Below are 16,246 nucleotides of genomic sequence, written 5' to 3'. Positions count from 1 at the left end.
GAAGACATGTCAAAGGATATGGTGGCTCAGGTCACAAGAACTCCGGGAATCACGCTTCCGTTTCAGCTTGCAACTCGACGAATCCACTGATGTAGCGAGCTGCAGTCAATTGCTGGTTTTTGCACGCTACTTGGCGGGATTTGCTGTGAAGGAAGAGTTCCTGTTCTGTTCTCCACTCAAAACAACAACCAAATCGGTGGACATTATGAATATCGTGAACCATTTCATGGAAGAAAACGGCATCGAGTGGACGAAGCTCGGATCGTTGTGTACGGATGGGGCCCCGGCGATGATGGGAAAGCGATCCGTGTTCATTGCGCTGGTGACAGACAAGTGCCCCGACGTCATCGTGACACACTGTGTGCTCCATCGCCACGCCCTTGCGACCAAGATGCTCCCCAAGGAGCTCGGTGATGTAATGGCTATCGTTGTCACAGCAGTGAACTTCATCCGCGCTCGGGCTCTCAACCACCGCCTCTTCCAGGTCTTCTGTGAAGACATCGGTGCTGCATACACTCATCTTCTGTACTACACCGAGGTGCGTTGGCTATCCCGGGGCCAAATTCTGAACCGCGTCCTCCAGCTGCGTCAGGAGATTGAAATTTTCCTGCGTGAGAAAGGCAACGACTTGGCGGACTACTTCGGTGACCCTGTCTTCGTCGCGAGGCTTGCGTACATCAGCGACATTTTTGGGCACCTTAACGCTCTCAACATATCACTTCAAGGGAGCAGCCTCACGATCGTCGAAGCAGCGGAACGGATCAACTCGCTTCGAGAAAAGCTGCGGCTTTGGAGCAACCACGTGGAGAAGCGGTCAATCGTCAACTTCCCAGAGCTCGCTCAAATCCTCGCGGATGACGACGCTCAGAATGATTTCTGCTCCACGCTTGTCATCTGAAGTCTCTGTCTGACAGTTTTGATGGATACTTTCCGAATCTGTCGGTCGATCCGTGGATACAGGATCCTTTCACGATTCTAATTGACGACATCGACGACGACAACGAGCTCAAGGATGATCTGATCGAGCTGAAGGCCTCTGGCCGCCTGAAGATGCAGTTCTCCACCGTCGCCAGTCCCTCGGAGTTTTGGGCAAGCAACTACGAGGCCTTCCCCAATCTAGCGGCGAAAGCGCTCCGAATGACACTGCCTTTCGTCACGACCTACCTCTGCGAAGCCGGGTTCTCCGCGTTGGTCGTCATGAAAACAAAGCTGCGGGCACGCCTTGACGTCGGCCCCGACATGAGGGTGGCCCTCTCCAAGACAGCTCCGAGGATCAAACGCCTCATGGAGGAAAAACAGGAGCATCCGTCTTATCGTGTGTAATGGGTGATCGATGCGTGATACAATTCGTGATCTGATCTTGAAGTTTCCGAATAAATATTTGTTCATCTCTTGTTTTTTTTCATTACAATATTACACTATGAACTTGATCTTTTACGAAGCACTGTTATGCGTATTATAGTATAATAATAACTCAGATCGTGTCTCGAAAAGTTGGGGGTTCGTGGACACCTCTGACATCCACAGGGGGTTCGTGGGGGGATAAAGTTAGGGAAACACTGCTCTAGAGCCTCTACTCCTTGCATTAAGCCAAAAGTTCAAGCTTCCAAAAACTGCTCGGCCAGCTTGCGGGATTCGGCCTGGCGGGTTGGAGGTAGGACTTAGGGTCGCTAAAATAAGTCACCCTACAACACACTTAGTCTGGAGTGATGTTTGGGACTACGGTCCTCATCCCCGAAGCCCGTAACAATATTTTAGTTCCTCATTCGCTTCATCACTGATTTTTACAATCACAATACTTTGATTTCCTGACTCAATGCTGGAATTCCAACCTAGTTCTTTGATTTATCAAAAGTTGAGAGTTCATAGAACACGATACTCCACGCAATGTTCAAGTATTGTACACCACACCTTTCCTATGCCATCTCCAGGCACTGCATGACGTCATTATCGGGCACCAAAGGGGGCTCGGCAATGACGCACACTGAAAGGGAGGACTCAGTTTTCACTCTCGTCGTTTTCTTGTTCTCTTTCTTTCTTTCTTGTTTGTCCGGGCGATATCTCAGCCATCCTTTGATTTGAACTAGGAAGCTGAAATTTCGGCACAATAGTGAGCAAGTACTTTGTCAAAAACGCTATTTTTTGTTTTTTGATTAATCAATTAATTGATGTTATTTAATTATTAGCGATTAATTAAGTACTTATACATTTCCTTTATCTTCTAGCCATTATCTCAGGAACCTTTTGAGTTAGGAAGCCGATATTTGGACATGCCAATGACCAAGCAATTTGGCTGTAAAGGCTATTTTCGATTTATTGATTAATCAATGAATCGATTAATTATTTAATTATTCAATTAATGACTAATTTATTATTATTATTATTTAGTTACAGATTCGGATGAAATGGTGGTGGTTTATGTATTCTATTAGCCAATTGATTAACTATTCAAATTTTGTATGATTATTATTTATTTATTTTAATTATTAATCATTTATTTATTTTCTTTCTCATCTGGCCAATATCTCAGGCACCTTTTGAGCTAGGCAGCTGATATTTGGACATGACAATGACCAAGTAATTTGTCGGTAAAGGGTAGTTTTGATGTATTGATTAATAAATTAATCTAATAATTATGTATTGATTAATAAATTAATTATTAAAATTTTTTATTCATGACATTGAATTAAATTTCTAAAAGTTACATCTTTGGATGAAGCACTAGTGGTTTAGTTATGCTATTAGCCAATTGATTAAGAAAATATTTTATGACAATCTTTTGTTGATTTTAATGATGCAATTAATCAATCAAATATTGTGCATCTCTCCCTCCAAATACAGTCTCTATGAGCTGCACAGTGGTATTTCCCAGGCGCCTGAGGTGCCCTGGCAATGCCGCGCTTGAGGATATTTAATTAATTGGCATGGGTTAGGTGTACTTTGAATGTATCTGTACTTCTTTACTTCAATTTTAATAAAATAATGATTTTAAAGATCATGTAAAAAGTTTAGCACAACTACACTGTACTAAGACGATGAACCACAGTTGAGGAGATGGAGGCTTTCTTGATCACCAAAGAACACAGCGTCAATCGGCATCTTTCAGAAGGATATCGGTGGCCTCTTCTTCACCCTCCGACATGGCACTCCCTCTCATCATCATCATCAGCGATATTGATCTTTGCATGGCTGATGACCCCATAATGATCATTTCCGTGGATGGGTTTTACAAAGTACACTTATGCAGTACTGTGCCGACGCTATTTATTTATTTGGCATGGGGGCGGTGTACTTTGAATGTATCTGCACTTGTTTAGATTTTTGCGAAAAATATTTTTTTAATCTTCATAAAAATAAGAGAATTTCACATCTTGTAATTTTTGTTCATCTTTAATCATTTCCACAGAAGAGCCAATGGAACATCCAGAGGGTTGAGCTGGATCAGAACAATTGTGAAATCTGTGTAAGTGAAGGGAAATGGAGATGGGTTCTACTTCTTCCCTGCATTTACAGATTATTTAAAATTCCATATTTCCTCCTTTTTATTCTTTCCCTTTTCTTCTATTTTATTTCCCTCTTTATAGGCCGGCTTCAGGGTCTCGAAGAAAATAAATCTCTTGCTAGATGTCGACATATATCATGGTTCTTGGAGGTATTATGAAGGTGATTTGTGTTATTGTGTTCAAGTATATAATTAATTCAATTTGAATAAAGGTTTAAAGGTGTATAAATAAATTGATTCCGGCTTTTTACCGCCGTTTTACCGAGTGTATATTACACCCTGTTACACCCTGTCATCCTGTCTAACCCGCTACATTAGTTATTTATGCCTGTTATTTGTGTGATTTTTAACTTCTTTGAAAACAGAGGTTTCTGTTTGAAATGATTTTCACTTTTATTTGATTGCCAGACAGGTAGACAGAATAATGAACATATGTCACCCACAGGGTGAACCGTATCTTGCCATTTGACCTTGACCTTAATAATTTCGTATGGTGAATAGTATGTCTTCATGACCAACGCACATGAAATATTGAAAGATTTTGATGAGAACTGAGGAAATAATTTTTTCATGAAAATTCCGTTTTTTCGTCATGACGTCATCAAATGACGTCATAGCGTCAAACTGTTTACAGATCTGGGAAGCACTCATCAAGGGCATTCATATGAGGTATTACTCGATATGGTACCTACGATTTCAAAATTTGACCTTGGGGTCAATAATTTTCGACCTCCAGCGCTAACCATGAAGGTCAAGGCCGATCGCCACCAAAAACTAATCAGCTGAGCGCCGGACCATATACTAGATTCCCATGAAGTTTGGAGACGATCCGATCAAAGTTACTCAAAAAATTAGTGTTTCGTCGACCTCCATGATTGACCACAAAGTGACCTTGACCTTTGACCTTGACCTTCAAAATTTTGTGTGCTGAAGGGTATCTCTATAGGACTCTGATATGCGAAGTTACAGGAGTTTCCAATAATAACTGTGGTCTACAGAGTGATCTAAACGTGAAAAAAAATGATTAACCACAAACAAATGAATGACCTTCAAAATGACCTTGAAGGTCAAGGCCGATCGACACCAAAAACTAATCAGCTGAGCGCCATACCACACCCTATATACCCACCAAGTTTGGAGATCATAAGATCAAAGTTACTCAAAAAATAAGGGTTTCGTTGACCTCCATGATTGACCGCAAAGTGACCTTGACCTTTGACCTTGACCTTCAAAATTTTGTGTGCTGAAGGGTATCTCTATAGGACTCTGATATGCGAAGTTACAGGAGTTTCCAATAATAACTGTGGTCTACAGAGTGATCTAAACGTGAAAAAAAAATGATTAACCACAAACAAAAAAACAAACAAAAAAACAAACAAACAAACAAACAAACATACAAGCTGACTGATACATCTTGCAAAAACTTCGTTTTGGCAAGATAATAATATTGTCTGGCTCCGCTCTGCACATGTGCGATTGGGACGAATTTAAAACCAAAGCACCTGCAAAACGAAAGACTGGTCTTCTGATTAGTGTTCAAAATATCACGTTTAATTTAAATAAGAAGTTCCTCGATCATAAACGGTTGATGATGAACTGATCAGACGGACAGGCGAACGGACATTAATCAATTCCCTAACCCCGCTTTTCACATCACATGCGCGGGGTAATTAAAACTACTCACAACCAACACGGTTTTGTCCATAGCACAGTAGAAGAAAATTTATTTGCGTACGTAATTTGTGTAAATCAAGTAGATTTCCCTGAGCCTCGACCATGCCATTGAAAATACGTAAAGTTAATGAATATATATATTAATTGGTGTTAACTGCATTCTATGAAATATACAACAATTCTTTAGACTCGCATTAGAGGCAGGCATTCAACTCAGGCTGTGATGCTTATCTCGTTTTATAACCACGCAGCAAAGTAAGCTCTATTAATAAATAGAGAGATATCGTCCTTTGTTAGCCTGATATTGCTTAAATAGTATACTTTTATATGATACGACTTTTCATACGACACCTACAGTCACGTGAAAAAGTAAGTACACCCATGTAAAGTTTTGACTTTTTCAACATATTTCAACATAAATCAATTTGATCTTAATGTCAACGATATTGATAGATAAAGGTGATATAACATAACAAATATCATGAAACATTGATATTTTGTAGTCCATTGTATAAATTAAATAAATATAAATGCAAATATCACATGTGGAAAAAGTAAGTACACCCCTACATTTATCACTACTTCAAATACCTAAAATTAGAATCAGGTGCACCAGCTTAGGTGCAAATGATTAGAACCTCGTTAGAGAGGATCTTGGAGGAACCTGTCTTATTTGAAGCTCAGATATTTCGTTTGGTTTGCTCTTTGTTGTTGAAGTGTGCGGCATCACCATGCCTAGATCAAAAGAGCTCACCGAGGCCTTCAGAAAGAAGGTTAGAGATGCCTATGAGATCTCCAAACAATTTGAAATCAATCATTCGACTGTCCGGAAGATCATCTACATGTGGAGAAGATTCCAAGCAACTGCCAACTTGTTCAGGCCAGGCCGCCCCAGCAAGTTCAGCCCGAGAGCAGACCGCAAAATGCTGAAAGAAGTCTCTAAGAACCCCAGAATGTCATCACGGGACCTACAGGTAGCTCTTGCCACTGTTGATGTCAAAGTGCATGAGTCTACCATTAGAAAGAGGCAGCACAAATTTGTTACGGTTTTTAGAAGCTTCACTTTGTAAAATAATAATTCTTGTAAATATCCCCCTTTGTAAAGGTTGCACCCTAGTTAGGCCATGTACAACACGTAGGACACCATAGGCTTCTTCTTTAGTTATTTCATTAGTATGTGTTTCAGATAGGGATCTGTTTCCAATAATTGAATCTGCTTTGCATTAATCAAATAACCTATGCCCCTTTTCCAATCCTATTCATTTTGCGGCTTTACCCTCTCCAAATTGTATTACGCGCCTCTACCAGCCGCAGCCGCCTCAACGTCCGCTGCCTTTTGGTTGTTCCTGCCTACAGCCATAAGCCACGTGGCAGAGTGGGAGAAGAAGGGAGTTGCGGCCAGGAACATAGGCATTGCCTCATCAACGCGTCACGAGGGGAGGTACCAATGAACCCTCGCGACCAATCCGGGCCGAGGCGCGTTCACGAGGAGGCGGAGCGAAGTGGACGCGGCTTGATACGCGAGGCTTGTAATAAACACGCCGCCACGGACTACTTCAGGAGAGGATCGGCCGACACCGAGAGAGATGCGCCAGGGAGAGAGAAGGAGTCAAACTTGAGAGAACAGCGCAGAGACGGCGGATGATAAGAACACCGCGCAGAGGATCGCTTGGAACGATCGTTTGATACGAACTGCCGTTTGGTGTTGAGAGCGTTCGGCACGCTATATGTATGCACAGGGCCGGTGCTACCATTAGGCCAACTAGGCAGCCGCCGATGGCGCAGACATCAGAGGGGCGCATTACTGAACCTTAAAGGGTCACAGTTTCATGCAAATTATTGGTTTAAGACTGGTCACAGTATACCGAGTGCCCTTTAGTTCAAAATGATTTGTGTGCCAAAATATTTTCTTTTGTATTTGCGAAAGATAATCAAAGATTGATTATTTAAAATTTTGATTTTGCATATCTAAGACTTATTGTTCAAACCAAAAACTGTTTTTTTAATCTGTAATTTCCATTCACACACTCATAAAGGGACTACTTTCTTTATTTTGCATGGCAAACGACATGGAGTGTCATATTTTTTTTAAGTGAAAGCCCATTTGCCCCAAAGCGTGGGGTAACAGGGCCACTGCCATATTTATGGATATTGCGCCTTTAATATTGGTGCTGTTAGCATCTTACGGTACTTATTCTTGCAATTTAAAATAAATTTAGCAGTTTCAAGTTTTCTGCTTTTTATTTTCTCTACAAGACATCTGTTTTGTAATAATCGAAGTTGGCAATTTTTTTTTAAGGGGGGGGGAGGGGATGCAAGTAGCTGGCCTTGCCTAGGGCGCAAAATAGTCAGACGCCGGACCTGCATACGCAGCATTCCAGCCCCTCGCATATGTAAGGTCCGGTCGCGCACCAACGATACGTGAAGCTGCCTGCCTTTCTTTGCCCGCGGACCCGGACCCTGGATGGATCCCATTGCCTGGAACCATCTGCCCGGACCTTCCCCCCCTACCAGCTACCATTCCGTGTGAGTCTCTCTGTTTGTTCTGGGGTCGTGATAAGTTAAGATTGTTTAGATAAGCTTGCCCTATGTCCTTTTATTTCCTTATTTTGTATATTTTTGCCTTTCGTTTCCTCTTTTAGTGTAGTTAATAAATCATATTTGTTCTTCCTTCACCCTTCTTATTCTTTGGTTCCTCTCATCCGATCGCTTGCGTCCTGTCCCCAATTGAGTACCTGTGGCACGATTTGGCCAACCGCTGTTAATCGGGTTTAGTACCTTGTTAACGGCTCGGATCGCGGATTGCTAAACCACCCGGCAATTACCATCACATCCGCGGTTCGAGCAGGGACTCATCTCCCTGCTTTGCGGAGAGATTGGTGATGGTATTCTGGAAATGGTTGACCAATCACCCTGGCCAATCTCACCCCGCAAAGGAGCGGGATCGTTCCAGGACCGGAGACGGCCAGCTTAACAAGACAAGGGGATTAACCCCCCTTGCTAACGGAAGTGCCGTACTCCGAGATCCATAACAATATATATATATATATATATATATATATATATATATATATATATATATATATATATATATATATATATTGTTACGGACGCGGCTAGGATGTTAATTGGCCGAGCGGATGGCCGCCGCACCCGAACAGTTACCCCGATTCCTGAACATTGGCCAAAATCGCGCCAGATATTCAATATGGAAACCTCTAAAGCGACCGAATGTGAAGAGGAAGAAGAAGACATACAGAGGAATAACAGGATTTATTATTTACACACACTAAAGCAAAAGGAGCAGTCAAGGTGATATACAGGGAAATGGAAAAAGCAGGTGACACAGTGAAATCGTTAGCTTACCTATTAACAGTCTTAATGAACCCAGGGACAAGACACACAGAACAAACTCACGTACACGAATGGGGAAATTGCAGGTTGGTTTTTGCTGGAGGGAGAAGGTCGAAACACAAGCTGGAAGGCTTGGCAGGGCGCACAGCAAGCCGGTCCTTGTCAGGCTGGGAGCGAGCAGGGCGACGTCGGCACACGTATCTTGTTGCACGCCTCTGGCTCTTTTGGTCCTCCCCTTCTTTCCAAATCGTCTTACGCATCTTTCTCTCCGATCTCCTGCCTGCGCGATCGTCGCACGTATTTCTCTCTCCTTGCGCGTCTCTCTTTGGGGCGTCGTCGTGCGGGTTATATATGCCACGCCCTTGAACCTTCGCGAACCTACTCGATGTTTCTCTCCACACCCTCTCCAAGTCCAACCCCCTGTTCTTGGTTGGTTGAGTGGGGCTGACTCACTCCTCCCCTCTATGATGAGGTGGGGACACGCCTTTCTTCTCCGAGGTTACCTCGTGCATAATGGAGTCAAATGCAGCAAAGTGGACGGCAGATGAAATGCAGCAAAGTGGCTAAAGGAGTCAAAATGCAGCAAAGTGGACGAGAGATGAAATGCAGCAAAGTGGCTAAACCTGGCACTTGGAAGATGCCATGGGGCATCGGAGGGACCTGTCTTATTTAATTGATGCAACCTAATGAACTAGTGGGCCACAGAGCCTTATACTAACATGTATTAAGGACATAACTATGAGGGGAATTTAAGATTGGCTACGTGTATGCGATGGATTAACTACGGGCGACTTTTGATCTTTATGCTATTGGAGGGTGATATTTACAAGATTTACAGCATACAAAAAGGGGAAAATTTACATCAGATTACCCACACAATTCCCATATCCCCAACACTGCACCCTCCTTTCTTACGGGACGTCCCGGCCCGAAAATTTTACCTTTAATGTGACACACAGGTGTAATTCCCTCTACAATTAACCTGACCCTGAGTGCGACAATATTAAAACACAAATAAATATGTCCCGCTAATTGCGTTGCACCCTGCCTAACAGTTTTACACCCACAGCTAACCGAATTGCGGAATGGTCTTCAACAGAGGTGCCCTGCCCCAGAACCTGGGGTCCATCAAGTGGTACTTGGCCGCAGAACAGCAGTCCATAAAGTGGTACATCAATGCAATGCATGCTGGTTGCGAGGGTCCTGGCACACAAGGCGACCTCCGCATGCTCCCCTCGACGCCCAGTGGCGTGGTGTCCTCGTGTGGGAGACAAGGGTGGGGAAAAGACAGGTGAGCGAGGGGTAAGGTCACAAGGATACACATCAAACAAGGCAATGCAAGGCGAAGTGCGTACGGAGAGCGAAGTGAGAAAAGCTCGTCCCTACCGTACGTCACCCCCCGTCACCTACTCTACCCTTGCCCTTACCCCATATTTACAACAATCTACACATTTACAAATTCATCACTACTGTCACGTCTTCCCCATATTTCCCCTATACCAAATTCGTCACCACAATCCCTCTAACCAAAATTTGCCATCACCAATTCATCATCAATCCTCGTAAGGAGGGAGAGATGGAACAACAAAGCACAATGTCACACCCATGTCATGATGCGTCTCACAATCCAAACATTTGCACAATAAAAATAACAAAACAACCTGGCATGGTGTGGAGGTACGTCATCTCAGGTGAGTGGATGTAGATGGTGCAAGGAGATTTCAAACCTAACTATCTTCTAAATGACATTAACACACTTTTACACTACCGGGGTCTTTCCCTGCCAAACCATTGGCCATCTTACTCTATGCGGTTTTAAGAACCAAATTCCCATTGACCAAACTGTGGTGCTTCCTCAATTTGGGGTCTCACTCCCCCGATGCAACTCCCTGTGCCCTTGCACAATTTCAGGACTGGGGCGTGTAGCTCTCCCAGCAGGCCTACCCACCTGCACACCTCCACCACTGCAGTTGCCACCCGAGCTTACCTAGATCCTTGACCTAACCTATCTAATTGGGGAAGGCCCCTCCTGGCTCTGTCACCCCTTGGTGCCCTCTGGCACTGGGCTACCCGGGTCTGTCCTCCGGATCCTCGGGCCCCATCCACAACAACTCTACCGGCTCCCAGAGCCCACCTGCGGCCTCACCTGGCCGACATCCTCACAGTGGTGGAGTGCCCAACCAACTACACACACTAACAGGCTACACGCCCAGCCATTTCCACAACACTAATGCACCCATTCAATCACCATTCTTCCACCACGCACCACAGATGCCAATATCCAACCACAATTTACCTGTACCCTCTAACTCTTACACTACCCTCCCCGGGTATTCGTGATGGGGGCCATCCTCCTTTCCCCCATCCACACCTTCGCACCATCCACTCCACTCCACAGTTTCCACCATACTCACTCCACGACCATCCATTCCAATACTCCATATACTCCAGACCATTTATTCCATACACCTGTTCTTCATTCACCTGTTGTTGCACACCTGTGCAATCACACCTGGTGCCACCTGCACCCTCCTTCCTTCCTGGACCATTTGGTCAGCACAACTCATCACTATCACTCAGTCAAACACTGCTCCATACACCTGTGCAGTTGCACACCTGTGCAATCACACCTTTTAACCATACACACGGCATCATCCGAACTACCTGTTGCCCTGCTAACTTAGTGCTCCCCGTCTTCCCTTTAAACTAAGCACATACCACGTCATTATCATCCACACTAATCTACCTGCGTCCCCACTACAGGTATCATTGTCACTACCTAACCTTAACGTTACCGAAGGTCATCTTCTCCAGATCCCTATCATTAACCTAACCCTCCCGGGCTAGTTTTCTCTGCCAAACCCCATAAGTCTAGTGCTCCTTTGCCCCCGCCTGTGAGAGATGGCAGAGTTGCCATCCCACCACATCGGGTATCTCTCACTACCAATTTTGCACACCGAATTCCAGCCAATTAAAAATTTGCCAATCATCTGCCAATCAGCACTCTGCCAATCCTTTGCCAATCATCAAATTTTGTTTTTCAATTTCGGGTCCAAAACACTATCCTCATCACACGTCTACTCACTTGAGCCTCTCGGTGCGCCAATTCATTTCTAAAGCTCGGCTTCGTAAAGCCGAGCAATGAATGCGGGTTGCTTGGTGCCGGCGGCTGGATGCGTCCGGCACTCGGTGCAGGGAGGGATGCTTACCTGGGCCGAGATCCCACTTACCATCTTGGCACAGAGCGTCCAATGGCCCGATCTCGCCCTGCCGGAACGCCTCAACAAAAAGGGGTCGCCATGACGACCCTTCCTACCGGGCCGCCCGCTCCGCTTAGTGGAGCACGGACGCGGCCGTTCAAAGCGCGGCCCGGCGTGAATCCCGCACAGCGGTTCTTTCGAAAACACTGCGGTCACAATCCCCGCGGATCCCCGTGGCACGCAAAGCTGCCCGGCACGCACCGAGGGCCCGATTCGGCTATACGTCGCTCTAACCGCTAACCCGGTCAGCGTCGATGCTCCACTTGCATGCTCACACCCCGCAGCCCGTTCCTTGCTCATACATCCAGCCGTCTCCATGCTCTTTGTCATTGCACCTTCCCTGACACACCCAGGTACACTCATCCCGCTTACAGACTTCGTCACACACCTGACCACCGCACACCTTTGCACACACTCGTCGTTCGCACACCTCACCAACACACCTTCGCGCTCCCTCCTCAGTCACCTCCTCTGTGACAACCACAGGTGTGCTCTCACTTGCACACCCAACCACGTGCCTCACTACCAACTCCAGCGTGCATTCCCATACGCGCTCTACCATTCCAGGTGTGCATCCTTCCATTCCAGGTGTACATCCTCTCTCACCTGCCACAACCAACTCACGCTCCGTGTCACTCTTACTACTCTCACCTCCACACTCGGTCGCGCACTCACCCTCACTCTCGCCAGCGCACTCTTTCCTCATGCACCCGTCCGTTACACACCTTTCTCGTGCATCTTCTTGTGCACACTCTCCCGTTACACCCTCCGTAACACTCACCACAGGTGTGCACTCTTTCGTTACATCCTCTGTAACACTCCCCACTGCGCACTTCCAGGTGCCCCCCCCGCACACGCGCTACGACCAACTCACTCTCGACAGCACACTCACTCCTTGGCACGCACTTTTTCCTCACACACCCCAGAGTCAGACATTCTCGCACACCTCCTCCTTCGCACTCCGTACCTGTCACACACTTCACCAACGTCCTCTCACGAACACCCGGATCCAAACCAACCCCCAAGCCGACTGAAGCTTCCCTCACACCATATACATTTCCGTGTATATTGCCACTCACCTCGGCACCTCGTCTCCGCACCTCCTTCGCCACCTGCAAACTCTTTATCTGGTTAGCGAGCACACCATCACGATTTGAGCACCGACCTTGTACATATTCCATCACCTCCTCCTTTATCTCCCTCTTAGTTTCCCTCCGTCTCTTCTTAATTTCACTCACCCCCTCTTCCACTTCCTCTAACTTTTGCTTCACCTCTTTTATTTCCCGGTGCGTCTCCTCAATTTCGTCCTCTAAGGCTACCTTGACCGTTTCTATGTGCGTCCTCACCTTCCGGTCCTTTGTCTCCATTACTTCTGTCACCTCTTCCAACCTCTTCGTCAACCCCTCATGTACCATCTGACATTCCTTCTTTGTCGCTATTAATTCATTTTTAATGTCTTTTTGTGTCGCTTTAAACCCCCCAATTATTGCAGTGTTCTTTTCCACTTGGTCCACTAGTTCCTTTTGTCCCACTGTCAGCTGTTCTACTCCCCTCGTCAGACCCTCTATGCCCCCCTGTAACCTAGCCATATTATTCCTCACCTCTTTCTCCATACGCTTCTCACCTCGCTTTACCTCCTCGCGTACTCCGTACCTGTCGCACACTTCGTTGTATTTCCTCCCCCATCTCCTCCATCTCTTTAGTAGATGCCACCCTCATCTGTCCCAATTCATCCCTCTGAGCATCCAGTTTACCTTCCAACCCGATTTTCACCTCCTCTATCTGGTTCCCCATCCGTTTGAATTCCCGGGCGGATTGCTCCCCTACTTCCCGCAATTTGCCTTCCATCCTACCTTCTAGCCCCGTTAACCCATTCTTTACCTCTTTTATCCCGTTGTCTAACCCCTCAAATTTATTGTCTAACCCCGCAAATTTATTGTCTAACCGTTCACCGGTACCCCTCGCTTCGTCCCTCATTGCTCCCATTTGGCCCCTCAATCGCTCACTATCAGCCCTCGCTTCATCCCTCATTCGCTCACTATTAACCCTCGCTTCGTCCCTTTTCGTTGTCACACTTCGACTCTGCCATGTATTCGCTAAACCGTGCCATGAACTGCTGCATGTCAAATGGCTGCATGTTAAAGCCCGCTGATACAGCGGGCTCGGCTACTGCGCGCTCGTACGAGGCGCCATTTTGTGCCTCTCCAACCACGTGCACGAGGGCGCCATTTTGTGCGCCTGATACTCCCTCAACCACCTCCTTATTGTTCTCCTCCATTTCTTCCCTGTGGTCCTGGGTTACGCCTAACCCCTCTTCTAGCCCCAAAAACACCCCCCCCATCGAGACCGAAAACACCCCCCCCATCGAGACCGAAAACACCCCCCCCCCATCGAGACCGAAAACACCTTCCCCATCGAGACCGAAAACACCCCCCCCCCATCGAGACCGGAAACACCCCCCCCCCATCGAGACCGAAAACACACCCCCCCATCGAGACCGAAAACACACCCCCCCATCGAGACCGAAAACACCCCCCCATCGAGACCGAAAACACCCCCCCATCGAGACCGAAAACACCCCCCCATCGAGACCGAAAACACCCCCCCCCCCTCATCGAGACCGAAAACACCCCCCACCCCCATCGAGACCGAAAACACCCCCCACCCCCATCGAGACCGAAAACACCCCCCGGAGACCGAAAACAACCCCCGGAGACCGAAAACAACCCCCGGAGACCGAAAACAACCCCCGGAGACCGAAAACAACCCCCGGAGACCGAAAACAACCCCCGGAGACCGACAAACAACCCCCGGAGACCGAAAACAACCCCCGGAGACCGAAAACAACCCCCGGAGACCGAAAACAACCCCCGGAGACCGAAAACAACCCCCGGAGACCGAAAACAACCCCCGGAGACCGAAAACAACCCCCTGCGACCGAAAACAACCCCCGGAGACCGAAAACAACCCCCGGAGACCGAAAACAACCCCCGGAGACCGAAAACACCCCCCGGAGACCGAAAACACCCCCCGGAGACCGGAAACACCCCCGGAGACCGAAAACACCCCCCGGAGACCGAAAACACCCCCCGGAGACCGAAACCCCCCCCCGCCGGAGACCGAAAACACCCCCCGGAGACCGAAAACACCCCCCGCAGACCGAAAACACCCCCCGTAGACCAAAAACACCACGAAGACTAAAAACACCACGAAGACTAAAAACACCCCGAAGACCAAAAACACCCCAGAGACCATAAAGACACCGAAGACCACAAAGACCCCGAAGGTCCTGATGAACCAAAACACCCCAAAGACCCAAAATACCCTTAAAGTCCCAGAGGATTCAAAATACCCTGAAGACCCAAAACACTCCGAAGACCCAAAAGACCCTGAAGACTCCAAATACCCAAAATACCCTTAACCCTTTGAGTACAGATGATGTCCAGTGCCGCAACCCACAAAAAAGTTTTGTGTATGGATGACGTTACTATAAGTCATCGACTATACCTATAAATAGATCGTCAGTACGTGGGTGCATTCCCATACGAAAATGCCAAATGAATCCCGTACCGGGGGTATTTTTATCCCCCAAAAAAATCCTGTACTCAAAGGGTAAAATACCCCAAAGAACTAAAATACCCCAAAGACTCTTAAAGACCCAGAGGAAACAAAAGACCCTTAAGAGACAAAAGCCCCTGAAGACACAAAAGATCCAAAGACCCCAAAGACCCCAAAGACCCCAAAGACCCAAAATACCCTTAAGGGCCCAGAGGATCCAAAAGACCCTGAAGATGAAATGGCCTTAAAGACCCAAAACACCATGAAGACCCAAAAGACACCAAAATGGGCAAAGATGCCTATCCCTCTGAAACGACGTGTGGTGAGGCACAAGAGCGCGCCGAGTCACGCTAGTATATACAATGAAAATGCACGGGGGATTGGGGGGGGCGGCTAAGGGGGCATATTTCGACATTTATGGATAATTAAGAATTAATATTTTAGTAGTTCCAACACCAACAAAAAATCATCTCCATTGCCTCCCCATCAAACCACCACCACAAATTGCCTGTGCACACAAAACCTTGTTGGCTTAACCATGAACTTAATGCCTAAGTCACACATAGGTGGATTTGTCGGCGACTACTGGCGACTGGAAAAATCGCCACCACCCGCCAACAATCGTAATGAAACCGTAATGGACGGTCGCCTGTAGTCGTGGTTATCCTCCCCAGGTCGGCTGCAGTCGGCAAGAGCCGCAAAGCGGCCAAATATATTTTTAAATGTTTAAAAACGGCGCGCTCAGTCGCACTCGAAAAAAATCCGCCATGCTGTCGTGATGGAACCGCCATGCTGTCGTCGGTATCCGTAATAAGAGCGTAAAGCGGCCGCAACCCAGTCGCTCATAGTCTTCCGCAATCGCCCCACCAGCTAGCACGGCAGAGATGCGAATGCCATA

The 16,246-nt window shown here is 46.8% G+C and overlaps 1 protein-coding gene across 1 annotated transcript in view; it reads right to left on the bottom strand.

Annotated features, from left to right (window-relative positions):
• Nucleotides 1-16,246, bottom strand: part of LOC137411091 (E3 ubiquitin/ISG15 ligase TRIM25-like) — a 212,658-nt gene that overhangs the window by 13,523 nt on the left and 182,889 nt on the right. The window lies entirely within an intron of this gene.

The sequence above is a fragment of the Myxine glutinosa genome, chromosome 1, assembly GCF_964187855.1.
Source record: "Myxine glutinosa chromosome 1, kmMyxGlut1.1, whole genome shotgun sequence".
NCBI classification, from domain to species: Eukaryota; Metazoa; Chordata; class Myxini; order Myxiniformes; family Myxinidae; genus Myxine; species Myxine glutinosa.
Note: the sequence above shows the minus strand (reverse complement) of the source record. Positions and strands in the feature narration are given on the sequence as shown.